Source organism: Ambystoma mexicanum, chromosome 12, assembly GCF_040938575.1.
Source record: "Ambystoma mexicanum isolate Mex_15411 chromosome 12, UKY_AmexF1_1, whole genome shotgun sequence".
NCBI lineage: Eukaryota > Metazoa > Chordata > Amphibia > Caudata > Ambystomatidae > Ambystoma > Ambystoma mexicanum.
This window is the reverse complement of record NC_090936.1, coordinates 75,116,226-75,143,567: the sequence shown is the minus strand read 5'-3', so window position 1 is coordinate 75,143,567 and position 27,342 is coordinate 75,116,226. Positions and strand designations below refer to the sequence as shown.

General features: G+C 44.6%; 1 protein-coding gene across 9 annotated transcripts in view; it reads right to left on the bottom strand.

Moving 5' to 3' along the window:
* The window catches only part of MAGI2 (membrane associated guanylate kinase, WW and PDZ domain containing 2), a 3,248,720-nt gene that overhangs the window by 2,306,922 nt on the left and 914,456 nt on the right, over positions 1-27,342 (bottom strand). The window lies entirely within an intron of this gene.

Below are 27,342 nucleotides of genomic sequence, written 5' to 3'. Positions count from 1 at the left end.
TGGGTTTCTTTTTCCACGTCATTTCTTAGATGCATTACTCTGTGATTTTTAGTCTACCGTCCACGCGTTGCAATCACGTCAGCTGTGTGGGCGGCCGGCGAAACGTTCGGAATAATCTAGAATGCAAACATTTCCATCTTCACGCTCACAGTTGACTGCTCTCCGTTGGTTCCCCATCCATACCAAATTTATCGCTGCTAATTTTTCCCAGAGATAAAGTTTAATGCCAGAGGAATTGCTTTCTGCAGATAACATAACATTGCTCGGTAATAAACCGCAAAAGCCTTTGACCATTGGCGCTGTTACGATGGATTCCACTTTGCTGATGTTACTTTTTGGGATTTAATTAATTTTCTTGATTAGCCGCATACAGTGGATGCCTGCAAACGATGGCTGAGCTGGCTCAATTATAATTCCTGCATCCGCAAGCACGAGGCCTTGAGATCTGAAAGGCCGGGGCTCAGAATGACCAAAATGAATTAAACCTTTGCTTGGATCAATGTTGCAGATTGAAACTGAGGGGGGTTTGCTCCAAACTCAAGGCTTTTCACTTGAGTTGAGATATTGCTACAGGCTCTATGATGGGTCCAGCTCAACATCACCCAGACGGGTTACCCACTAGGTTTGCAATTTCAATAATGGAACTACTAAAGTGATGGGTGGAAGGTTCTGAATGAATCTGAACCACTGGCATTGCTCTGGGCAACCTTCCACACCACTGTTTTTTAGCCCATCTGCACCATTGCAAAAGGTGTCCAGCCATATGCAAATCAGTCGGGTACTGCCACCAATAGTAGCAGCCCAGCCCGAACTGCTAGGCCAGGCCCCCTCCGCACGGAAACACAAGCTGCCCCAGACATGTCAACAAAACAGAAAGAAGTTTGAAAAATGACTTTTAGACTTTGAGGCTGTGATTCAACCAGCTTCCAGACCTGGACATTTATTTCGAAGAAGTTGAGACAGTTTGAGTACAACCCGATCTTTCACATCCCAGATTCAATCCGCCTTCACTGCCCTGAGACAATTAACAAGAATCGAGTGGATATACTTAAGCGATTCAAACTGTCATTTAATACAAAGTTCAGAGGACTTGCCCCACCTTAATGAGGTGATAATCCCATTGCCAGTGGACGCTTCCATCTGGTAGTAGCCCTTAGGCCATTAACAATGGGTAGTCGGCCATTACCAGGCTAGTACAACTGTGGACAATGGTATCATTGCCGTTATCACCCCTATCAAGTGCTAAAAAACTAAGAAAATGAAAAAGGAGGAGGCCGGCACGAGAAGCAAGTTCGGCGTGATGTCACAAGCCCGGCGTTGGGTGGGACAACATAGTGAACGCAGAAGGAGGAGTGGTTGCTCACAGAAGAGCAGTGCTCTTACTTGGAGGGGTGGTGGGGGAGAGGAGTGTGAATGTTAGAATCGGGGAACCAGGTGAGCAAGGATCTGAAAGTCGAGGTGAGGGTGTGCCGGGAGGTAACATGAAAACACCACAGCACCTAGGGAATATGTCCTAATTAAAATAATGCAGTTGATTTATTTTTTTTTTGCAATCAACAAGTATTTTGTCTAGCCACAAAAATCTGGCGCAATGTATTATAGCCAGTGCAGATAATCTCCTATTGCATATAAAGAATAATACAACTTTTTTCTCTGAAAACGAGTGTGTCTCACTAGAACAAAATAAGGCAATCACGTACCGCCATTCTGTTTCCAGCAACAATTATGTTCTCTGCCCACAAAAAATATGGCGCAGTGAGTTAAAGCCACGAAACATAATCTCCTAGCGGCAAAGAATTATAAGACTTTTTCTCCAAACTAGTATTTTGTCTCACTAAAAAATAATAAAAGACACTGAATGCACTTTCCTGCCTTCAAAGAATTCTAAGACCTTTTTATTTTTGTGTGCAACAAGTATTCTCTCTGGCCATATATCGATGGCACACTGAGTTACAGCATTCAATGTAATATTCTCCTGCCTCTGAAGAATTTTGGAATGTTTTTCTCCTCACTTTGATAGGAAATACCGCATTTGTTTGTTTTATGAGGCTGCGACTGGGATGTAGAAGTCACAGTCACAAAAGGATGTGCTAACCTTTTTCAATGTTCAACCTGTTCCTCAATCTAATCCTATTTTAATGTTGTACATCGCCTTAAACTAAATCCTATTTTAATGGCCCACTTCGCCCTCAACGTCAGCCAAGAACCTCAACAGCTCCAGCAAACTCCTAACTCTGCCTTACAAAAACAATCCGGAAAAGTGGACCATGCACGCCCTATTTGTACCATTTCTCAGAAGAATAGCTCAGCGGCAATGTGCTCGCCTTGGAAGCAAGACGACACACAGGTTCGATCCCTGGGTCCATGCTTAGAAACTTCTGGGTATTAAGCGCGTTATAAATAACCTATCATATCATACATATCATATCATATATCATTTCAGCTTAACCCACATGAAGCATTTTGCCCAAACCAGAGAGTCATTTTTTGCGAAAGCCTGATTCGACAGAATTGCCCAAATTTCAAATTTTTGCGAATATGTCCGAATAAGTTCACCTAGACACAGTTCTTACTGATTCAACCTTTCAAGGTACACAGACGGTGCTGAATGAGTTTATATAACTCTATTTACACTATTCTGTAATTTTTATGTTCACCGTGCCATGAATATCTTGCGATCCCAACTTATAATTAGGTGTTACATTAAAAATGGTATTCCTGTACAAAGTCACCACATACATTGTGCATAATATGGTTACTTTGTAGAGGAATCCTGATTTTGCATTAGTGCGTAAGTGGAACTGCACTTAAGGACCCCGGTTGCTGCATATGCGTAGGGACTTGTATCGATGATATAAAAAGTGTGATCCGTTAACAGTCAGTTCAGACAGGATTCTAGTTCCACTTTTTTCTACATTTGTATAACTGTTATTTTAAAAATAGGTATTTGAGAGAGAACATCTTCTAGCGTTACCACTAAACTTATAATAAATTCCAAAGTTTCTTAGATGCAACCCTCCTTAGATAGGTTCTGTGTGATTTCATCGAGGAGATTTGGTCGACTCCAAATCCATCTATTTTTGTTTATTTTTTCTTTTTAAGCAATTCGGCCGCAAATATATGCGGGGGGAGACCCCACACAACCCCCCCTTGGACCTTTCCACCTCAATTATTACTCTTACCCATCCCCCACATACATTTGCAGGCAAATTCAGTCGAACAAATTTGATGGATTTAGCTTCGACCAAATCTCTTGCGATGAAACCTCCCTATCCCGTTTAGATACACACATATACACATATTCTACCAATATACAAATTGAATAAAGTATATGCTTGCAGATCTTTCCTGTGTCATCCACTCACAAAATACAAACGCAGAATACAGTTGTGTTGGTAAGATCGCAGTCATTCAAAGTTATGATGCCGATGCCATACCACTGCACCGTACCGCAGAGGATACACACTGGCGAGGTCTGAGCACAGGTGTTAGTGATTGGCTCACATCCCAACAAGCATTTCCATTGAGCAAGGAAAGACAGCACATTTGTTTTTTTTAATTTTGTTTTTGGGTTTATGTGGCACTAACCTAGCTGGCAGCCAATGAGTGGTGTGCAAGTAATTTGGGGTTAACAGAGGTCGACGGAAGGGAGGTTCGAGGTTCTGGTAGCTTGGATATGGCCGACTTCAGGGGTGGGATATGTCTACCAACCTACAATGTCTATCTTTGGAAACTGGCCCTGCCAGGCCTTAAGCTCCTTTAAAAAGCTCCAGCTTAATATTGTTTACTCCCTAAATCTCTCTTTATGTACCATAAGATACTATACGACTGATAATGGCTGATACGCCGCGCAATTACCGAAAGCCGTACAGGGTTAAAATGTGCTTAACTAAGCATGCTTATTCAAACATCAGGCTCCTATATGAGAATAGGAGCGCTTTCCTCCTGAGATGCGCGCAGCGCGCTCGCGCAGGCTGCTCCAGTCGCTCCATTGCCATTCATTAAGCTGTTTTCCTTTGGGCTGTGGGGGTGTGAGCTGCTCCCAGTGACATCTCCAGCATATTCCAGAAGGAGTGCCCCGATAATGCGTATTCATGAGGCTAATCATCATATTTATGAATTGCTTGCCCCACATGATCATCATGCCTTAACGACACAAAAAGTGATATCAGAAGCAAAAAAATAGACGCTTAAAGGTTCCGGCAACCTTGTGGTTGCTTTGCAGTGCTTTAGTTGGCGTTCCATGGAAGCATTTGCCATTATGTCTCTTTCTATGCCTGGGTGCTGGGACCCAGGGCACCCACCGGCTGCGCCAGTGAAAATCTCTGCTAAATGAGGCCTTCAGAGGACGGATTTTAAAAGAAAACGAAATCCTGCATTTTCTTTTCAAGCCAAAAATTGCTTCTGGATGCGTGTGCACGAGTGTGTGAAGAGAAAAGGCGGCCATGCAGAAAACGCTGACTTTGTGGAGACCGGCAGGCGGGGGCTGTGTCTGTAGCACTCGTCAGAGTGTTTACCTTTTGAAGTGGCGCGCTTCCCGGATGACGCAGTTTCCACTTCTGACAGACGGCTTCCCGGGGCCTTCATGGGAAATTCTCCGACTCCCGAGGATTTTCTGCCTCGCCCCTGAGCCTGTAACGCATATGTGCAGTGGAGACTTGTAGTTGTGCTGTGTGGTTAGAATGTGGGATAAGGTCCCCCAGGCGCCTATTGTGGAAAAGGCACACCTTGATTGCTGAGCTTGCAAAATGTCATATATCACATAGAGCTGGGGGAGACAGCGATTTCATGGGTAAGAACGAGCCTGAGGGTCAGGCCTGGCTCTAGGGGTCCGCCACGGGCCGAGCCCATGAAATCACTGGCTCCCTAAGAAAAAGGAAACATTTCAACGCGGCCCTGGTGAGCCACCGTTAGGGCCACATTTATTTTATCCCAGTTTTGCCCATTTACTTCCATATTGCCCGCGTCGTGGGCAAAATGGATAGAAATTTCAGAAAAGGGGAAAGAAATAAACGCAGCCGCGGTGCACTCATGGCACGCGAGCCGTGTTTATTTCTTTTCATATATGGGCATATGAAGATCAAAATAAATGGCCAATTCTTCCACCAAATTTAGCAAGGAACTGATCAATGCACAATCAAGCATGCCAACATCCTGTCGTTTCAAAGTAGTTGAATGGCGGGGGGTGTTGCGCTCCAGCTACTTGCTGGCCCAGGAGGGACTCCATACTTGGCTCGACCGGGCTGCAGGCCGCGCCCCCCTTTCCAACTTTACCAGCCCTATACCCCACCAGGGCCGAAGCCCATCGGGTACCAAGGGCGCATGGTGTTGCGCTCCTGCAGGGGTGTTCTGCAACAGCAGTAGGGTGAGCGGTGATCTGCGAAAGCGGAAACTATACTTCTGAGTCCCATGCATTGGACACTGCAACTGAGGAATCCATCTGGACCTGGACGGTGAGGTGAGGTGAGAGTGGAAAAAGCTGGATTCAAGCAGGCGGGGGGGGGGGTGTAGTATGTCGATTGTTTGACACAATTTCAGCGCAGACTATACTTAACCACCCCACCCCTCTATACTCTCACTGCATACAGTATATCCCCAGCCAACTGTGCCAGATTGCCCAGAGCCTAAGCCGAAGATCCTGACTGTGAAGCGTAAATTGGGAACTCGTCCCTCTCGACATGGTGGGGAGTGCGGCACTGATACTGACGCTGTTTTTGCGGGAAAAGTTTGCAGTCCCTTTAGATTCACAGGAGAGGTGTATTCTCTGACGAATGAAATCCACCACTTTCTTGGTCTTAATCAGGACGTCTTGGGGGAGACAGTAAATAAAATAGGGCCCACTGACGGAGGAGAGTCAACTAACAGCTTGGGGGACTTAACTGGTGCATGCCGGTAGTAAGCTCCTCTGATAAAACCTAAGCTGCCCTGCTGATGAAAGAGGGCCTGTTGATCACCATAGGTCCCCATACCTGCACTGACTAAGCTGAGGGCAAAGACCTGGGCAGTGGAAATGGCCCTCTCTCTCTCGACACCAATGGCTGAAACCCCCTTGCGCTACACAAGGTCCGCAACCACCCTGGACCCCTCTGAAGCGACTATCCCCTATCCCACTTCCGTGCTGCCCAGCCACGAGCTGGAGCCAAGAATGTGCAAGTTGTGACCCCCTTTTCAGGCCATTATCCCTCTTGGATACAGGGGGAGGGGGGTTGCCAATTCAGAACTCTACTCCAAACAACTGCTTGGTCCTGGAGATTCCATGTGTGTCTGGATCGATCCAAGTGCCCAATACTCTGCCTACACCGGTAGAGAATCTTAGCCCCCTGGAGGAGATGGTCCAAAAGTACTTGGAGGCTGACGATGCCGTCGAAGACAGACCCCCACTCACCAGTAGGGCCTGGAGTGTGAATATGATGAACATGTGCTCAGGGAATAGTTCTTTTCTCCGCTTAATCCCACTAAGGGGTTTAAAGCAAATCAATCGAATCGATGTATTTATCTGCTAAAGATGTCTGCACCGCCCAAGGACGTAACTGTAACCTGGTGCCCTCTGAACTCGCAGCCATAAAAACACGGTTACTGGTTTTAAGAGAAATTCAGGGGAGAGGCGGAGGGGATGTTACGGGGGAGCTCCGCACCGGCCCATTGTATGCAATGGGGTCATATAATCTACCCCTGGAAACGCCTGGAGAGTTAGTTATAAATGGCCGCTTGATTGATGAATGCGATACCATGAAACAAGCACCGGCCACTGCCTGTTGTGAGTGTAATGTGCACACACATGTGATTCTGCATCAAGATGAGCAACCTGTCCAGCAGCACCGGGGAGTCGAGAAGACCCCCAGTGTTAATACAATGCATGCTACACGGGAGGTCCGGGATATAACTACAGTGGGAAACCGCGGCCCCAGAGTAACCGAGCGAAAGCACGCAGACCTTGGACTAGGGAACCTACGATAGGCTGTAATGGCCAGGGAATGGCACAGTACATGGGGTACGTAAATTCCCGCCAAACCATTGAGAACCAAGGGATGCACTTTTAAATAAAGGCCTGTATTGGCCTCACACTGCTAGGGGCTGAGTCATGTGACCAGGAAAGCCATAGCAAGCTGCTATAGAGTTTGTAAAGAAGGCAACATCTCCTGTGACACAGTCAAGCTGGAAGTTTGGGACCAAAGATTGGCCAACTGTGTTTTGGGCAGAGTAAAGGGTCACTGCCGGACTACTAATAGTAAAATTGCAATAATACCCGACCGTTACTTTAGCACCACTGATCCACTGGAAAATGTTACTTATGCTCCGGTCATATCGGTTGCAATCTAATACCCCTGGGAAAAGGACATATCAAATGGCAACCACTGTGGTATTAGGCCTGAGCCCACTTTTTAAAAAAATTATTCTGTGCCAGTGCAATTAGCATGACTTGGGGCCACAATCAATGCTATACTGATATGGTGTAATGTTAAACTTGATTCATTGTTTTCTTTATGTGAGGATGTACTAAATTTGCTTTTCCGCCTGACAGCATTGCTCTATGCTTCTTCCTTGGTTGGCAGCAGGAAATGGGTGTTAACGAATCTATCGGATGTTCGAAGATGGCCGCCGTGCAGCTTCCTGCATTCATTGTGATGCTATTTCTGCCTGGCGCCAATGAGTTAGATTTTTTGGTGAATTGAGCATTCAGTAATTCCTCCAAATTCTGGTAGCGATACTGGCAATACCAACAATTATTGGTTTAATTAGGTCTCGGTAGTTGGTTGGCATGATAATTCCCCCAGACAGAATTACCCTTAGACTAAGCCCATTTGGTGCACAGCAGATCACATCGCAGTGTCTCTACGGAGGAATTCCTGCCAAACGCGTAACAAGGCTCAAGACGATCCGAGTAGAGCACGGCATTCCGTGCATGCCAGTCTTACTAAAAAGGTTGCTCCCTGCACATCTGCCTGTCAACATCTGGTGAAGGAAGGCCTTTGGGACTTTTCGAAAAGCTAAAACAGTTTCCTCCGTGGCATCATATTCTCAGTTAGCCGGATAAAAGTTATAAAAAGTAAACATTTTATAATCTTTATCTAGAAAGCCAGAATAGAGGTAGACATTCCGGCACCCCAGTGTGCGGGTACCACAGAGTGATCAGCCTACCAGGGCTGGGGGATAAAAGGATAAAAGGGGTGAAGGTCTAAATATCGGTGTCCTCATAGACTGAATCTGTATTTGAATATCACATTTTCAGCTCCTATGTTAATTAGAAGGTTTCAGGACATTTCCATCAAGGCATAGAGCAGGGGTCTGCAACCTGAGGCTATACAGGTGTTTTGGACTGCGACTCCCATGGCCCTTCACCATTGACAATGCTGGCTAGGGCTGATGGGAGATGTAGTCCAAAACATGTGGCAAGCCAAAGGTTGCAGATCCCTGGCATAGAGACTTGTGAGGACACCTGTGTATACTTGATCATGCAGGACAAGGGGCTCGCGAGGCACATAATGTCATCATATTGAAGAGGATGATGCCATGCTGGATGCTGACTTTAAAAGGGCATTTTTACTTGACCTTCTAGATAAGGACCTTCCAAATTCCTACAATGCTCGCATAGTCAGTACTTGATTTACTCTCTGAGTAGTGTTTGCCTACAGCGACCGCCACGCGGGAGTGTTGTGCTTCAGAGCAAGCCCCCCACAAAAAAGCTAGAACCACATGGACCTGCTGTCTGCGAGATGAAGATCGGCAGACGCTTGAAGGGGTAGACCTCCCTGACCTCAACCTCATTGCGCAATCTATTGTATGACACATTGGGCCTCATTACACGGTAGGCGGTAAGGGTTTACCGGTACCGGTAAACTCTTACCGCCTTACTACGAGGTCCCTTTGCGGGTTGGAGAATTTAACGCCTGCTTTTTACAGGCGTTAAAAACCAACCCGCAAAGGGACCAGGTAGCTAATTACGGTACCGCAATTTGCGGTGCCGTAATTAGCACCTTCCCCTTTCCCATTATGCCCTATGGGGCAAAAATGGGAATGGGGAAGGGCAATGGGGGAAGGGGGAATTACCGCCCCACCAACCTTGGAATAGGGCGGTAATTCCCCTTTCCACCAAGGCGGTGCCGGTATTTTACATAGCACCTTGGTCCACCGCCGTCCGTGTAATGTGGCCCATTGTCTCGCCCTTATTTTCCCAAATCCTCTTTTTAACAGTAAGTAGATCATTTAGAACTTTAGATCTGGAGCTGGCCATGCTCCGAATATGATTTTTCAGACACAACAGAATACATGGAATCTCCAATGCGGATCGTTATTAGAGCTGAATGCTGGAAACCTCATCACCAACGGCAGCGCAGTTGCCAGTCAAAGGATCGACAGGTCAAAGGATCAAATTTTTTTTTTTTTTCACATTTCTTTTTTTTTTGGGGGGGGGTCCCCCCTCAACCCCCTTTTTTGCTAAAAAACACTTTTTTCCCTAAACGAAAACCTAAAAAAATATATATAATAAAAAAAAAAAACGATCCTTTGACCTGTCGACCCTTTAGATTCGATCCTTTGACTAGACACCCGGCAGCGCTGCAGCACTATAGAGGACCATGCAGTCACTGCGTGACCTTCATCACCGCATGAGTATTAGATAAAGAATTGAGCTCTACTACAGCTTTTAGTGGTGATGCCCTCATCTCTACCTCCAATATCCCCGCAATGAAAACACGCTGCATAGAATCAGCATAGGTGTCCAATTTAATGTTGAGGATAAGAAGGAGTTTAACATGTAGCATTTGATAGACATTAAAAGGTAGGGGCAATCATTTAGGTCCCTGCAACAACCCACAGTCTCGGTGTCATGTGATGGATTCAAAAGAGGGCCGGGGGTGCAATGCACTGCCACAAGTCAGAAATTGGAGATCTAATCCAACGTAAGGCAGGCCATGCAAACTCCAGTGTGGTGTCGATGCAAGACTAGATTGGAGTGACTGTCAGTGTCGAATGCGGCTGAAAGATCTAGTAACAGGCGGGTGGAAACTTTGCTCTGGTCCACCTGCTACCAGAGTTCATCTAGGATGGAAGTAACCCTTCCACCCCCATGCCATGATGCAGCCGGCAGAAGATCATTTAGCTGAACATCCTGGGCTAATACTAAGGGCGGTAAACTACTACTAGTCTGACTACATTACCACTCTGGACAATGGTAACATCTTGACAACTGGAAATCAATATTACTGGCACTGGTGGGTGTGTGTGTGGTAAGTCCGATATGGGACATGTTTTTGGCTGCAAACTTTTATTTGGTAAACACAATCCTGCTCTAACCCTACCGCTCTGATCCCTATGCTAAAAGAAAGGAAAGAGTTCAAAGGAGTGCACGTCAGAAGGTCATACAAAATAAAGCTGTCCTCTGTCCAGAAACCCCTCCACCCCCATGCCATGATGCAGCCGGCAGAAGATCATTTAGCTGAACATCCTGGGCTAATACTAAGGGCGGTAAACTACTACTAGTCTGACTACATTACCACTCTGAACAATGGTAACATCTTGACAACTGGAAATCAATATTACTGGCACTGGTGGGTGTGTGTGTGGTAAGTCCGATATGGGACATGTTTTTGGCTGCAAACTTTTATTTGGTAAACACAATCCTGCTCTAACCCTACCGCTCTGATCCCTATGCTAAAAGAAAGGAAAGAGTTCAAAGGAGTCCACGTCAGAAGGTCATACAAAATAAAGCTGTCCTCTGTCCAGAAACCTATCTAGGCTGATCCTAAACTACCACTATAAAGAAACAAAGCTACAAAGAAACTGGTTAAGGACTTCTCGCTCGGCTGGTTGCCTTCTGACCCACATTGTATTGTGCCAGCCTTCACCCCCTATGCTCATGGGCTTGTAACCCCCTTATAGTTCTTGCACGTATATTTCCTGAGGGCCTCCTGCCCATGGTCTATGGAAAAACAAATTGTCTCTGCTGAGTCTTGTCCAGAACCCCTTCGGATTCCTAACCCTCTCTGGGATCTCGGGTTTTTGACCCCATCGTGGGTACTTCACTCTCTCACCCCTGCTTGGGCTGTTCACTCGATTAACCTCTCACTGGCTCTTTGGACCTTTTGTCTTTGGGTGCTTTGGGCTGCATGGGGTATTCAGCTTCTCACGCTATCTCGAGATGTGTAGCGGTTCGGCCGTGCTTAGACCTTTTGTTCTCAAGCTCTTCTTCAGGTTCTTGCCCATCTCGGACTGAGTAGCGTTTCAGCTGTCAGACCTTTCGTTCTCAGGCTCTTCTTCAGGTTCTTGCCCATCTCGGGCTGTGTAGTGATTCGGCCACACTTGGGTCTTTCGTTCTCGCACCCGGCCTTGTGATATGCAAACTCCCACCTTGTCTTAGGTGGTATGGTGGCTCCGCCCCTCCTGGACCTCTCCTTCTCTCACCCCAGCTTGGGGTATCCAGATTTGTGTTCCATCTCAGGCTTTCTATTGCCCTGGGCGCTCTTGGTCTTTCCACGTTTCGCTCCGGCTTAGGGTATCTGGATTCTGCCTCCAACTACGGCTTTCTAGTGCCCTGGGTTCAATTGTGTCTTTTTTCCGTTTCACCCCGGTTTAGTGGTGGCTGGATTCTCACTCTGTCTCTGGCTTTCTGATGCTCTGGCCCCTCTTGGGTTTTTCGCCATTTCACCCCGGCTTGAGGTGTCCAGATTCTCGCTCGGTCTTCGGCTTTCTGGTGCCCTGTTCCCACTTTGGTCTGCCACTGTTTCACCCCAACTTAGGGTATCTGTAGTCATGCCCTCGCATTAGGGTGGCGTTGCAGCTTTTCCTGCATCTTCCACTCTCCCACCCCGTCCTGGGGTCTTTCTTGGCCAGTCCACCCTTCCCTCCGCTCTTTGAGGGTCCCGCATACCTGTTTCATGGTGGGACATTTCTCTGCGAAGGCGGCAGTGCGGCTCTTGCTCTGCTGCGTGTCTCTGCAGTGGTCTTCGTGCTTTGATTCTTTCTGGTGGTTTCTGTGGACACCAGACGACCACGTCTCAGGTGGTCGCATCACTTCTTAATGGTTCCTGTGCCTCAGGTTCTCTCTGCAGCGGTGCGCGGGCTTCGGTTCTCTCCGCCAGATTCTGTGGCCTTCAGTCGACCACGTCTTAGGTGGTCGCATCACTTCTTAATGGTTCCTGTGCCTCAGGTTCTCTCTGCAGCGGTGCGCAGGCTTCGGGTCTCTCCGGCAGATTCTGTGGCCGTCAGTCGACCACGTCTCAGGCAGTCACATCACTTCTTTATGGTTCCTGTGTCTCAGGTTCTCTCTGCAGCGCTGCGCGGGCTTAGGTTCTCTCCGGCAGATTCTGTGGCCGTCAGTCGACCACGTCTCAGGCAGTCACATCACTTCTTTATGGTTCCTGTGTCTCAGGTTCTCTCTGCAGCGCTGCGCGGGCTTCGGTTCTCTCCGGCAGATTCTGTGGCCGTCAGTCGACCATGTCTCAGGCAGTCACATCACTTCTTTATGGTTCCTGTGTCTCTGGTTCTCTCTGCAGCAGTGCGCGGGCTTCGGTGCTCTCCGGCAGATTCTGTGGCCGTCAGTTGACCATGTCTCAGGTGGTCACGCCACTTCTTTGCCTGGCAGTGCCAAGCTTCTCAAGCTCCTAGCCTGACAAGAGGGAAGCAGCACTCTGCGGGCCTCTTTGCTGGACCGCGCTCTACACCATCTGCGTGGGATGTCTCCCCGACTCGGCCTGAAAGGAGGACGGGCCCTTCTCTGCATCTTGGCTCTGCAGGCTGGCGATCTGCGCTCCAGCTCGCCCTCTCATTCCGCTTCTGTAATTGGCGGTATTTCACCTTGTTGTAATATTTCCCTTGTATCCCTTTCATTAGCATTCACACCCATTGAGGAATCAGGGTATTGCTTTGGTTTGGTTTGTTTTGTTGCTAAGCATCTGTTTCTCGCAATGGCAGAAGCACGTTCTGAATGGAGGCTTCTGCTGTTGCTAGGGGGACTTTTTTCTTTTTTTTGTTTAGAGAAATCACAGCAATCTTTTAGTGTTGTATCGTGTGCAAGAAAGGCTTATTTTCTTGCACACTGTGATTTGTATTAGATTATTGTTAATGCCCAGACAAAGATAATGCAGATGCATTTGTCTTGGAGGTATCTAGAGTTGGCACATCATTCTGTTTCATCACAGACTATACTATACTATAGAAAGCGAAAACCCTACTCTTTGACAAATATATGTAGTGTACTGCCTTACCTACTATGCACCTGATTCTCGACCTATAACACATTGCAACCATCTTTTGCTATGATATCTGTAACTTAATGTTCTCTTAACCATGTACTTAGCACCGTGATAACTCCAGGTCTGGGCGCTACAGTAAATAAAATAAATAAATAAATACTCATTGCAGGACAGATTGCTGGTGTAGCGCATTCTTTGCACATTTGGGTTGAGGAGGTTTTAGTGTGGGCTAGTGATTTGCCGCCTTGCATGTTATAAATTGTATATATTTGTATATATTTTAACGTCTTTAACAAGATTGGTCCTGCCTTCCTGCTTTAGAAATGCAACCAATACACTCCCTCCAGAAGCCTCAGATCACCTATCAGATCTAATCATGCAACCGCTGCCTAAGCCAATCCTGTGCGGGCTGGAAGGCGGGCTTGCAGTACACTCGCAGCTAAACTCTGAAACTGCATTCCCCTATGGATCAATAACAACTCGATCCGTCAAGCCCCAAAGACCCGGCTTTTCTAGTAATATTGATTCCATTGCATTCTGCCCTCGCCATTATAGATCATAAGTGGCAGAAGACCAACTCAGCGGTAAAGATTGTGCTATACATATTTGAAAATTAAATAAATTAAACCCTAAGAATGTATCATGATATTTTGCATGCTGGACATAGTGGAATGAAGGCTACTTTCTATTTAGTCCAGCTATATTTTTATCAGGAATTTCAGTTTTGTCCATCTCCAAAAGTAAGAATTCATTGTGTTAACAGCTGGTCTCTGTTGAGATCCGTGCAGCCAGCTCTATAGATGTGGCATTCATTTGCTACATATTTCATCTTAGATTTACCTGTCTTTCAATGTTCTTTGGTCATTATAATAGCAGTGAATACCTTTTCCAAGATAGCATACTTTACACGCTAAGAGAAGTGACCTCCTGTCATTTCTCTAGTTTGTTTATTTCTTGTTGAGCTATTGTGCCCCCATGGCCTCTGCAAAAGATATTTTCTGAGACGCTTCTCTGGTTACCACCCACAGTCCAATATCTTATTGGAGAGGGTAGATGGATATTAAGACAAAATCAGCACAGCTTTTTAAAATCCACTTGGACAAAGGGTCTTTTTTCAAGACAGAATTACAATAACTCTGTACGCTTTACTTAAAAGGTTCCACCTTTCTTTTATATGCATGGCATGATCCCTCAATTGTTCGGATGTGATTGCCCCTTAACTGACGGTACGCACTTCTGACTCCTTTATGCAAGAACTAGTGTGAAAGCATGTTTTTACTGACTTAAATGCATAAAGGAAGACATTTTCAGAGTGACAATGTATTATGTGATATATTTTAATGTAATTTATTTTAACAGAATAAAAGAATATTTGTAAAGGATTTTGCTCCTTTTAGGTGGAGGAGTAGTACCTTGCAACATCTCTCAGAATCTAATGAAAGATCAACATAGTACATACGGACACTTTTTGTACCTGCTCCTCTTTGTCTTGGATTCCACTTGCGGGTTTTGGGATCAAATATGTAATGTTGAGGGATGTCAGAGTAATACAATTTATATGCAGCATGATTCTCTTCATTCAACTTGAAGTAAGCTGTTAAAGTGGTATCCCTGCCTTGGGCCTTTCATGCAGCTAATTGTATGTTATCATTATTGAAATACACATTTGTGTACCTGGAAGATGAACTTAAAGTCTTCTTGTTGTATCGTAGGGCAACATCTGCCTCTTTCAGTGAGAACAGGCAAAGCAGAACTTGAAGTCTTCTTACTGTTTGCATAAGTCAACAGCTCCCATTATCAGTGATAAAAGGTGAAGCGAGCAGTCTCTACTGCGCATGACCGCATCGGACAAACAAACATCTGGCCTTTTAATATATAAATGACTGATTATATACAACAGACTGATAGTGGCAGAGAATGTATTGAAGCACAAAGAACATGGAAAAAGCAAATGCTCCAAGTGGTCTGACACAAAAATATATCTATAGATGATAAAATGTGGTTGTCTTCATGGTTCCTTCTTTCATTTTCAGTAAATGTAGCAGATACTATTGACTTTTTGATATTGAACATTTTGAGATCATTAAGTGTTGCATCCATCTCAAGAAAAACTTGTTGAGGTCGGTATTTCAGTATTTCTTTTACACTACCTCCTGTGATAGTGGAGGTTCATTATGAGTTTGCAGTTTCATAATTTTGCATTACTCCAATTTGCAAATGTTGCTAGGCATATGTGGATTAATGGAGAGGCTATCATCCGACCTGTTTGCCGAACCCTTGTATTGCCCTGTTTTCCAATGAAATCAGCTGTCCAGTCAGTTGGAGTAGTGAATAGAAGCAAGAGCAGTACTGTCATGTCTGTGCATCAAGTACAGCGAGGCATTTCAGGGTGTCGGTTCCTACGTGTCAACCCAGCAAGAGGCCACTGGGATCTTCTTGTGCTGAATAGTGTTGTGGCCTGCTTTGCACACAAATACATGAAGGCCATCAAGGCAGTTAGGTGAACCATCGCTGTTTAGCGGACTATAGAGTTTGGTATGATTAGTGGCTTTGCATTAGGATCAGTCTTGGCGAATGGTTTGTCTCTTAATGAAACTATGGAAAGGGGGAGTTTCTTCTCCCACAAGCTCTCTGCTAGCTTTGATTTCTCTACAACGTTCTGATATAGATGACTTGATAATGTTTACTAAACTTAACTCGTTTAATTATGGTATATGATTCACAACACTACTGTTTTCCATAGTTCATGCCCAACTCCATGCAAGCTGATTCCTGATACATTCTTCAGAATCCATCAGTTGGCATGGGTGCTTAGTTGAACCCCCCACTCCCAAACCCAGAGGGTATACATTCCCTTTTAATTCCACTTTTCTCTGTTGAGTTGTCAGAGAAGGCAGTGTGGCTACTGGTAAGGGGTTCTATGTTCTAAGATCGCCAGTTTATTTTGTTGCAGATTCTTTTGCAGAATATGGTTGGCCTAAAAATCTCACAGAAATGTTGTAACTATTTTGGGGGTTGTCCTCCCAAACCCCCTTCCCTATTATCTAGCCCATATACCCCACACCCCTTACCTCTTATATTCCCTCACCTCCCCATCCCATATTTTTCAATTAGTTTTTTCGGGGAAATATTTTCAGCAAATAAACTCCACAAAACATACCTGTTTATGTAACAATGTCATACCCTGTGAAGGATGCTCCTTTTCTCTGGACTAAGATAGAGACTGTGATGCTTGAGCATCCTGATCACGACACAATGCCACTTGCCTTGACACGGTAGCAGACAGTGCAAGCTACACAGATTCTGTGGATCGTATGTCACATGAACGGCCTCTGGTACCCATTCCCCAGGGGTGGGCTACAATCCCTGTGCCCCATCCCGCAGCCAACTGGGTGTCAGGATGGATTGGAAGTTCCCCTTAAATTATCACTAAAATTAAGATCACCTTGCTGCTCAAAACAATCGAGGCACAGTTTTGTAAAACCATACATTCCAGTACAGCCAGAAGAAGCGGATGGACTGACTTGCATGTGGTGTGTCCCCAGACACACGCTCTCTACTGTGCCCAATGAAGCAGAGAGGTGCGCGTTACCGCTGTGAGAGTTCCACCAGTGGAGAACACAATTAAGCTTCACTGCTATGCTGAAACTGTGGTTTTCATTGGACAACATTGTACTGCCAATATGTCTTCTTCTGCAGCAACATGTCTGCTAGACCTACAATGCAAAATGACTTTATCACCTGTGACCATCAGGAAAGTATTTGGACAGCACTAGTCATCGTGAAATACTACGTCTATGGCAATATTGCACCGGGCTCTGTATACTGTTAGAAAAAGCCATAACTTCGGCCATCTTTTAACGGCCAATCTATAGTCTTTTCCTCATTTGTCAGGGAAGGCACATTTTATTTGAGGTATTTGGAGCCCGATAACTCAAGTTGGGGGTTCCATGGAAGAGCATAGCACATTTATTTCTTTTCTCTCCTGAACGCTTGACCTCTTGTAAGGTTTTTATTAAATCAAAGAAGGCACATATTTTCACAATTCATATGTGAACCACAGAGCTTAACAACAGGGATATTATGAATGCCAGTGAATTGCAAAAGACATAAAAATGGGACAACCAATTTGCAGTAAAGGATATCACACTAAATGATGCAGCATTCACTGATTATTGTGCATATGCTATTCAAATCATTCATTAGATGCTTAATGTGCTCATTGAAAATACATAGAAAGCTGACTATTATTCTGTTTTTAAATGTTACAGATAAATGCTTGCTACATTTCTTTTATTTGAGACTGGTGCACTTCAGTTTACCTTTATAAAAGTCCAATGCATTTTGAAGGAGAACAAGAACTGATGTGTTGATATAAGAAGTAACATTAATTTACATATGTGGGAAAATAAAGAAAAATAGTGAAATAATGTAAGAAATCAGGGTCTCAAATGTGATAGGAACCTTCCAAGTGCGCGCTTAAGTTGATGGAGGAGGATGTGTGTACTAAGTAGATGGCCCTAGTGTCCCCATTAACCTTTGCCTTAGAGATCATTAGTTATGGAGATTTCATGTGAGCACAGAAACATTTGCTGCTTGGAAGAGAAAACCTGTAATTAAGCAAGTTGTTTAAATTTGAAGCCTTCTAGTAGTTATGCTATGATATTATGGGTTATTTATAACGCGCTAAGCGCGGACCCGGGAATTAAACCTGTGTTGCGCCGTGTCGTCTTGCTTCCAAGACGGGCATGTTGTCGCTGAGCTATCCTCCCGAATTCTGTTCAGCAGTTGAAAAATGAATGGCTTTCCTGTGGCACCTGTTTTCTGATCACTAATACATTACTATAAATTAATACTTTAAAAAAACAACTTAAACAAAAACATTGCACATTGCATTTTTAGGCCAATTTGAGTATAACAATATTCATAACTTTGATGCCATATTTGTTAAGGAATTCTGACCTACATATTTCCTCTTGGTCATAAATGCCAAATCAACACAATATTAATATGTATAAAGAAAATATGTATTACTCCATATCATTCATTCATATGAATAAAGCCAATTGAAACCCACACATGGTGATATTCTAAATCTTGAGACCAATAGGAGCCATGAGGGTAGACTTTCTGGGTGTGTCCTACTGAAATGGAGCCAATCAGAGGGTCCATCCAATAGAATACTGCTGGGCCAGATTGAACTGATGTGGGAGGAGCATGAGGGATACCATGCCCAAACCCTATGGGTGGAGGGAGATCACACAGACAAGCTGACATGGGGAGTTCAGGCATTTAATTACATTTGAGCTCCTGGGGACCAATTCCGTTGGTGACGGTGTGCTATATAAGTACCTTTAACTTAACATAACATAACAAAGGGTGACAGCATCAACCAGAGAGAAGAATCCCTGATGCTGATGCCTGTCCACAATCTCCAAAGCCCTTTTTGCGTATTTAGTTGCTGTAGGCCTTTAGGAATTGAATTTTGGGGACGAGGGGCAGTTCTATCTCCAGATTTAAAAAAATAAAGTAATTTCCACACATTGATTTACAAAACGGGGGTCTCCTAAAAACTGTATCCGCTGATGGACAAGGAGTCTTGTATTTGACAAAGTAGTTACAATACTCTATGCACTTGAGCAGCATTAGTCAGTGTCCTCCATTAAACTCTTGTTTTCAAGTATTGAGAATGATGGGGTTGCCTTGGTGAAGGGCCTAGCCTACAAAGGAACCAGTGGTTCATTCGTACGCTTCTTGCTTGCTCTTCTCTACAAAACCGACATCTTCTGCACATGTCTTCCCTCTGTCCTTAGTTATACACAGATGTCATTTGGAATGCAACCATTGAAAACGGAGTTAGAAAAAATGGGGTCCATCTCATGTCGATTCTCGATAAATTGCATGCGAACGTTAGCTCAAAATTCTAAATATTCTGATTGTCCTTTACCATAAAAGCTAATGTGCAGTAGAAGTTTTTCCAAATAGGTTGACTGATACTTTATCCAAGTTTAGAATTCATTGCTGATAATTTATGGAACAGGGGCTAACGGTCCAGCAGCACAAGTTAACAGTTAACAGCACGAGCAAAGCGAGGGCCATTAAAGAGGGCTCTTGGCCGTTACCCCAGTATCAGGACTTGGAACGGGGGCTCAAGGCCATTAGCACCCATGCTATCAAAGCGGTAACCCGAGGCACCATAAAACACCCACGTCCCATTGAATGAAAGAAAATCCTTTACAAAGATGGCTGCCACCGAAATAAGGTAAGTAGGGGGGGTAAAATAAAGGGGACGGAGGGTGGGGGGAAGATGGCAGTGGGCAAGCCGGCCATCATTCGGCATGGAACGCAGGCTTTCACAGGTGGTTCAAGCCAATGTTCCTAGCCACCTGATTGGCTGGCACTCCCCATCAGGGTGCTAGTTTAAATTAATTTCTGTTTTGGAAATAAAATAACAAATACTGTAATATATAACAGTCTGCTTCTTGTCCCAGCTTGTGTGGTGCGATTGCCTCACAGGAAGCCTTACACTGTTGTTGTTCATATCCGTTGAATTACCTGATTCCAATTGTGGTGCACTTGATCTCTGGGTAGTTTGTTAAATTGCCCTGGGGAGGGTGGCATCCAATCAAATGTATTGATTCCCAGCAGTCTGTTGCAAAGTCCTGGTGTTCTACGTACATGGACATAAATCCAACTTGAGTTGATCTTAGTAACCATTGAAGAGCATACTGCTTCATTTTGTACCCAATGAAGTGGTTTGATGTATGAATTTTGGTGGTCCCAAGAAAACTGTATTTCAGAAGTCTGGGTGTGAAGCTACAAATGTGCTTATACTGGCTAATCTATGAGGACTTGGACAATGCACTTGCTTTCTCAAGCATCTGTAACCGCCTAGATTCAAGGGACCATTGTTAACCCGTTGGTGGCAGTGGTGCCTACCTTTGACATAGTATTTACTTTAGAGAAACATTGAATTCAGGACTATTCTTGATTTCTTGAGCCAGCCCGCATTATCAATTTCCTGTCTTCTGCTGAAGGAAAGGGAGGAGACGTGCAGAATCCAGTTTCCAGTGCATTGAAATGTAAACTGTTTTCCCCCTCCAGGACAGTGACAATTTGAAGAGATCCCCACCGGCCCGGTTAACAATAAGGCAGTGTCGTCCAGCTATCAGCAACCCCAAACAATATCTTGGTTTTCCTGAGGCAGTGCGTTAAGGTAAATGGAACACTATGTACATCTTTTGGAAGGTACACTTGCTTGATTTTTAATGGGAACATCAAGTGTGACTAAATCAGCGTGGGTGAGGGCAGTCTTGGCCCTGTTGAGGAAATGACAAAGCGTTTGATTGTGATGCCTCTGGCGATGAATGACGAGAGAATGTCCACATAGATAGTGAGTGACACGATGATGTTGCGGAGGGCAGCGGACACGCCATGTAGGTTGCATGAGAGCGAATATAATGGGAGGTGATTTTCCCCTATGAAGGTGAATAATTAGGGAATCTCCTTTAATAGATGGCCTCTCTAATGCTTGCAAGACCTTATTTTGCTTTGTACAAATTTGTGTGTAAGCACAATGTTACATAACATACGCCCGTAGTCCTCATCAACAAAACAACTAATGACACTTGAAGTGGGTTTGCATCTGGGATCTTAAAAGAATCAAATAGTTTTGTCTTCAAAAATGTATTGCCACTTGTCTCTTCTATGGATATGATAATGAGCCAAGTTGCACCTGGTAAATTGAATATTGCATCTGCCGGCATTCAGTTCCTGAAATCTTCTCTTTTGTAGAAATTCATGAATTTGCGCAGCCCGCGAGATCCACATTTTGTGCTCTGCTCCATCCTCCTTGTTGCACACAAACAAACGTACATTTCAGCAGAAGTAATTTGCATAAATTATACTACGGCATGAGGATGAGAAACCAGTTACCAAGTAACGAATATGACATATGCGCACACATGTCGTCTGTATCTTAACGATGTGTTTACAGCAAATGTCCTCCGAGCCGAGATCTTCCTGCAAATTAGTTTGATAAAGCAATACATCACAGGGGAAAATGCAAAACAATTTAAGCAAGTTATCCAGATGTTTGGAAAAAAAACATTTTCTGAGTTATTCTGAATGATCGGCCTGATTACTTCCTTTGTCTGAAATCTGCGTCCTCGTGCTGATGCTGTACGCAACTGATACGCTGAACCTCTCTGCGTAAGTTGTTCGTAACTTTTATAAATTTCCTTTATTCACATTTAGATTTTTTTTTTCTGATCTCGCTTACGAGGAGAGTATCGATTAGCTTTAATGTGGTATGGAAAAAAATTGTTTTCCTCTAGCAGTCGATTTCATATGGATAGTTGTGTTTTTAAAGGTTTTTAAATAACCTTTGATTTTGTGGTTATAGGGTTCAATGGTGTACAATTGTTGCGTTATCTACTTTTTCATACCGTAGCTAGCACACTTTAAAGTAATATAAAGAACTAGTCATACCCAGCTTTACATGTACTCTACTGTCCACTGTCCTGCGCTCTTTCTACATGGGTGATAGTCGCATTGTCAGGTGCACCTTTGCTGGAGCCACCCCAGCAATTGCTGACAGCTGCGTGACCAGAGGAAACAAAATAGCAAATAACTTGAGTGGGGAGGGGATGGGGTTGTGAGGATAAAATAGGTGAGATATTGGTCCACTCCATTTGGGGTTAAGGGTCTTCTGGATGTAATGTTTCCTTTCACTGTTCAGGATTTTACCGGATTTGTTCCCATTCATTGGATAGCCTGTCTAAAAATAGCCACTACCAGATTTACCAAAATTTCAGAAGACTGGCTTCCGTTCTCTTTCTGTATGTCGTTTCCCTGCTTCAGGGTTCAACAGACTTTGCACCATGCTTGATTAGAACTACAACTCCCATGAGCTCTGGCCAGCCTAGTCAATGATGAGGGATCACGGAAGTCATAGTTCAAAACATCTGTGGAGCTACAGGTTACCAGACCCTGACCCATATCAAAATGGATGCTGTGTCTACATCAGGGGGCCTAAAACCTTTGGTTCGCCTGATGTTTATGACTACATCTCATGTCAGTCCCGTTAAAAGATAGTTCATGGTGTAGGATCATGGGGGTCGTAGTTCAAATTATATAGAGAGCCACGGGTTAGGGACCACTGACCTACATGCCCTCATGCTCACCTAGAGAGAGAGAGAGAGAGATCAGTGTATGAATTGCCAGGTATAGCTGGTGTTGTATTCATTCTGTTGGTGCACCATCTGTTTTTACTGTTAAATATCGCAGGCAGCAGTTGGGTTGTTTGTGTGTTTATTTATTTGGTATGGCGCGCAAAACCCAGAGGTAACAGGGCGCAACAGAGGGCAGGAGGATAAGGTTACATAAAAACCTAGTTACATGATAGGCACATATTTACATATTTACATACAGTTAATTACAATTCAGCAGGACAGTTAAATGGATATACATATATACATTCAGATTTGCTTTGGTCTGTAAGTAAGATCAGTCGCTGGAATCATTGGAACGTAACCAGGTGAGAATGTCATGCCTGAAGCTATGGTAGGATTGGTCAGCTCTAGTGTTGAGTGGTAGGGCGTTCCAGTGTAGGGCTGCCATGACGGGGAAGCTACTGCCCCCCGTTTTCTTTTGTCTGAATTTGGGAACCTGAAGGCGGTAGTAGTTAATGGTTCTGGTAGGGCGGGTGGAGGTCTTTTTTACAATTCTGGCAGCGAGGTAGGAGTGGGCTGCATTGTTTAAGCATATGAAAGTAAGTGATGCTGTTTTGAGTGCGATGCGGTCGCAGTGTTTTCCAGTAGTTACAAAGAACACATTGGTAATTGCTGCATTTGCACCATGCATACCTGATGGAAACACTACTGCCCCTTCACACTATTAGTGATGCTGGGCTGCATTGGTGCCTTGCGTGTGATCTTAGTGACGTCACAGAATGTTCAGGAAGGTGCTGTTGTGGTGGAGGGCAGCTTCCTGCGCTAGATCTTACCTTTTATTTTACAGGGGGCAAGGAAATAAATGCACAGGTCCACTATTACATTCCTTGCAATAATATAGACTTCTAGATTGAGAGAAGGGCCATTACCGTGGGGTAATGACCCGCCCCAAAATATTGGCCCGAGGTGAAGCCAAGGGCCATAAATTGGAGAAAGGTAATTACCGCAAGTGATAACGACCCACCCCTGAACTCTTTACGGTCATTACTAGCACATTGTGTTAATAGAGATATAGGGTTTGGAGTTGTGTTGGTGAAGTTAAATACCTTAGTTTAATAGCGAGTTAAATAATTATATAAAATGTGTTATAAAATGAAATGTGGTTACATTTTGAATATTTGAATAGCAGAAGATGGGAAATGTGGGAGGAATTGGGTAATGATTTGCCGCCCTTGGAGTCTACACGGGGTTTGAGGTCCTTAATTACTTTCTGCTGCTACACTGTTTGCTTCTGAAGTCAGAATGTTGGGAATGCATTCGAATGCCAGCCGTTATCAACTTCATTCTAAGCATTCCGATTGGATGAGAGGAGGAAAAGAATGATTTCCATGCACTAATGTAAACATGTGTACCGGCGAGTTATAAATGACATATCATATATCATATTGCATCTTCCAGCACAGTGCACATCTACTACTTGCAAGTTCAGTGGATGCCTTTGTCAAAAAAGGTGGCTGGAGACTTTGGTCCCCAGGAGTGAGGCTTGCTTAGCATCATGATAGGAGGATGGCACAGGGGCAACACGCTGGTCTTGGAATGATATGATATGGCATTTAAAACGCGCCTATAGACAATTGTTTCAAGGCGCGACTAGGCAAGGGAAGGGGAACAGAGGGAAGACAGACACAGCGATCCTACTAGGCCAAGTGTCATTCAGATCGTGCAAGGGAAGGGGGAAAAAGGAAAAGTGCGGGGGCAATTGGGAGGGGAAAGTGCAGTACATGGGATAATAAATAAACAAGATAAATAAAAGAATGGCCAGCAGGTGGCAAGTGCAGGGTGAGTGCAGACAAAGTTCTGGTGAGGGGACTGTAGGGATACAGACAACAGTCCCTAGGTGCAGGTGTATAGAAGTCTTTACAACTCCCACCCCTAACCCCCACTCCTAGAATTCTGATAACTGGTCAGTTTCCAGTCTTAATACCATTTGCATAAATCCAGCCCTGAGACTTTAGCTTATGCCACTCCACCGCTCTAGTCCTCATCCAATATGGCGGCGTCTAGTATTTAACCAGACTCCAACCCCCCGTTCATTACATTGTATCTGTGATCTTGGTCAATGCTCTATGCTACTCTTCTCGAGTTTTTTGCCCACTTTTGAATCCTGTCAGTTTCGCCGTGACTAATCCTTTGCAGTTTCTGTGTTTTGTTGATCTGTCCTAACCTTCTTATTAACGTTCCCTCAACCTAGCATTTGTATTGCCTTTCGTCTTTTCCTACGTTTCCTTTCCTTCAGCGTTCTGCCAGTGTTCCGGCTTACCCGCTTCCATTTTTGTATCGGGTTTCTTCCGCTGCTCTGGCCATACCACATTAAAGCTAATCGATACTCTCCTCGTAAGCGAGATCAGAAAAAAAAAATCTAAATGTGAATAAAGGAAATTTAGAAAAGTTCCGAACAACGTACGCAGAGAGGTTCAGCGTATCAGTTGCGTACATCATCAGCACGAGGACGCAGATTCCATATGTGGGAAAAACAGACAAAATAACTAATCAGGCCGATCATTCAGAATAACTCAGATGATGTTTCTTTTTCCAAACATCTGGATAACTTGCTTAAGTTGTTTTACATTTTCCCCCTGTGATGTATTGCTTTATCAACCTAATTTGCAGGAAGATCTCGGCTCGGAGGACATTTGCTGTAAACACATCGTTAAGATACAGACGACATGTGTGCACATATGTCATATTCGTTACTGGCCACTATTGAGCACTTTCCACAAATATTCATGGATTAGCGTTCGATTTGTAAATTAAGTCGGTGCAAAAATATGTGAGAAGTGCTTTTTGGTGTCATGAAATTTATTAAGACCTAAAGGATCTGATTTACAAAAATGTTTACAATGGAACATTCTAATGTTAACAATTCTTTGTAAATCAGGCCCAAAAACTGGGGAAGTGGGTTTTGAGGTGGGATAATAAAGTGTCCCCCCACCCTCCACTTATTTCCTTAAGGCTAAGGCGAGGACTCTAGGTTTGCGAAGTGTCAAAATCCCATGATCGTGACCCCTAACCTCAGTCTATAAAGGCTTTGATCACAAGGACCTATTCAACTATAAAGGGAAGTGAATGATTTAACCCCTTATGTGCTGGGCTATTATGCAAGTCTATGCAAATAGGGCGAGCATGCCTGTCCTCATTAAAGCTGCTGTTTGGAAGGTGCTTTTATACCCGGGTTTATAGACTGCATTCACATTGGGTGAGCGGGGCCAGGAGGGGGCTTTGATGTGATTTATGATTCCACTGATATCATCACAATGCAAAGGAAGAAAAGGAAGACTCCCTGCAAGAAAACACACAGACTTGTATCAACTGTGACTGGCAGCATGGAAGCACACGGGGTCCCAGACCCACTTCTGCCGTAATATGGTTGCAATATAATAAGTTGGGCAGAGCGGGCTCATAAATGCCCGTAATGTGCTTACGTATGATATGATAGGTTATTTATAATGCGCTTAACACCCAGAGATTTCTAAGCACGGACCCGGGGATCGAACCTGTGCTGCTCTGTGTCCCTTGCTTCCAAGTCCAGCATGTTGCCCCTGAGCTATCCTCCCGAGACTAATGTCTGTTTGGCAACAAAGAAGACATATGTTGAACACACATCTCTCTCTCTCTAGTTGTAGCTCAGTTGCAAACTGACCAATGGCATCAAGAGCATGCTTGTTTAGCCCAGCCATTTGCATGCTGGGAATCGTAGTGCTGATTGTTTTGTTTTGATTTGTATTTCAAATGTGGGTCTACAAGTTCCAGCCCCAAAAGCATAGTTTGCTCAAAAGTAGGTGCCAGACAAAGGTGACTTGGGTGGCGTAGCGTCAAACCAGCTCTGATCTAGGCTGGCCAGATTTAAGAAATCCATCTTCTTCACTATTCTGGGCTTCAGATAATTGAACAAGTAAATTAATCTTTTATAACACACTCAATACCGGAGACCAGTCTCTGTGTTGATCTGCATTCTCTTGCTTCCAAGACAAACCTGTTGCCCCTGAGCCATCCTCCAGGCCCAATACACCATTCTATTAAAGACACGAGGACACCCGATACTCTTCAACAGAAGGATCCAGGCATCATGAACGATAGAGGATGCAGACGTATCCTTGCCATTGAACTATCCACAAACTCACATGCCGCAAAGTTCCCCACTGGCACTGGAAACCGGTTTACATAATACATGGTGGAGAATTTCAATGTGGGACTCGAGCAATCTCCCTGCATCCATCAGCAATGCATTTCCACCAATAAGAAGCTGCCTCCGCATCATGCTCATTGGAAAGTTCATGGCCAGACCCAATTACAAAACCATGGCAATGAGAGCAGATCTTTACGCTATGCTCTCAAGAGATAGCTACCCAGCTACCCAACACATGGCATCCATGGGAATTAATGTCAACATATAAATGGGGCCCTGTTACAGGAGGGCTGTTTGAGAGACATGCACCATTGTAGGAAGTGCTGGCAACATCCCACCTTGATGAGGACAATGGACTGGTAGCCCAATCTCTTTGACAACCTTTGCACTAGAAGAGGAACTAGACATGATGCTGAATGAGGGCTCATTGAGGAAGCTTTAGGTGCGGCCGCTTGGCCATCCCCCACCTTGGCCATCACAATAGAATAACCTGGAGTTGACCTGTGCATCCATGTCTTCATGCAAATGCCAAACACCGGCATCGAGAGTTGAAATCACCTGGGATATCCTATGAACTGTTTGATCAGCTGTGCACATATGTGCCCCAAAGCGGATCTTCACACGGATCGCCACCTGATTGGACTGATGTTCCCCACTCTGTGACGAATCCTCAGATGCCAGCACTTCTCCCCAGGGGGAGCCCCTTCCAATGAGGCCAGGGAGGTGTGGCTGCTACCCGATAGATTTTTGTATGTTTCCCTTGTGGTAAGGGAACAATTTTTCCTGACCTATG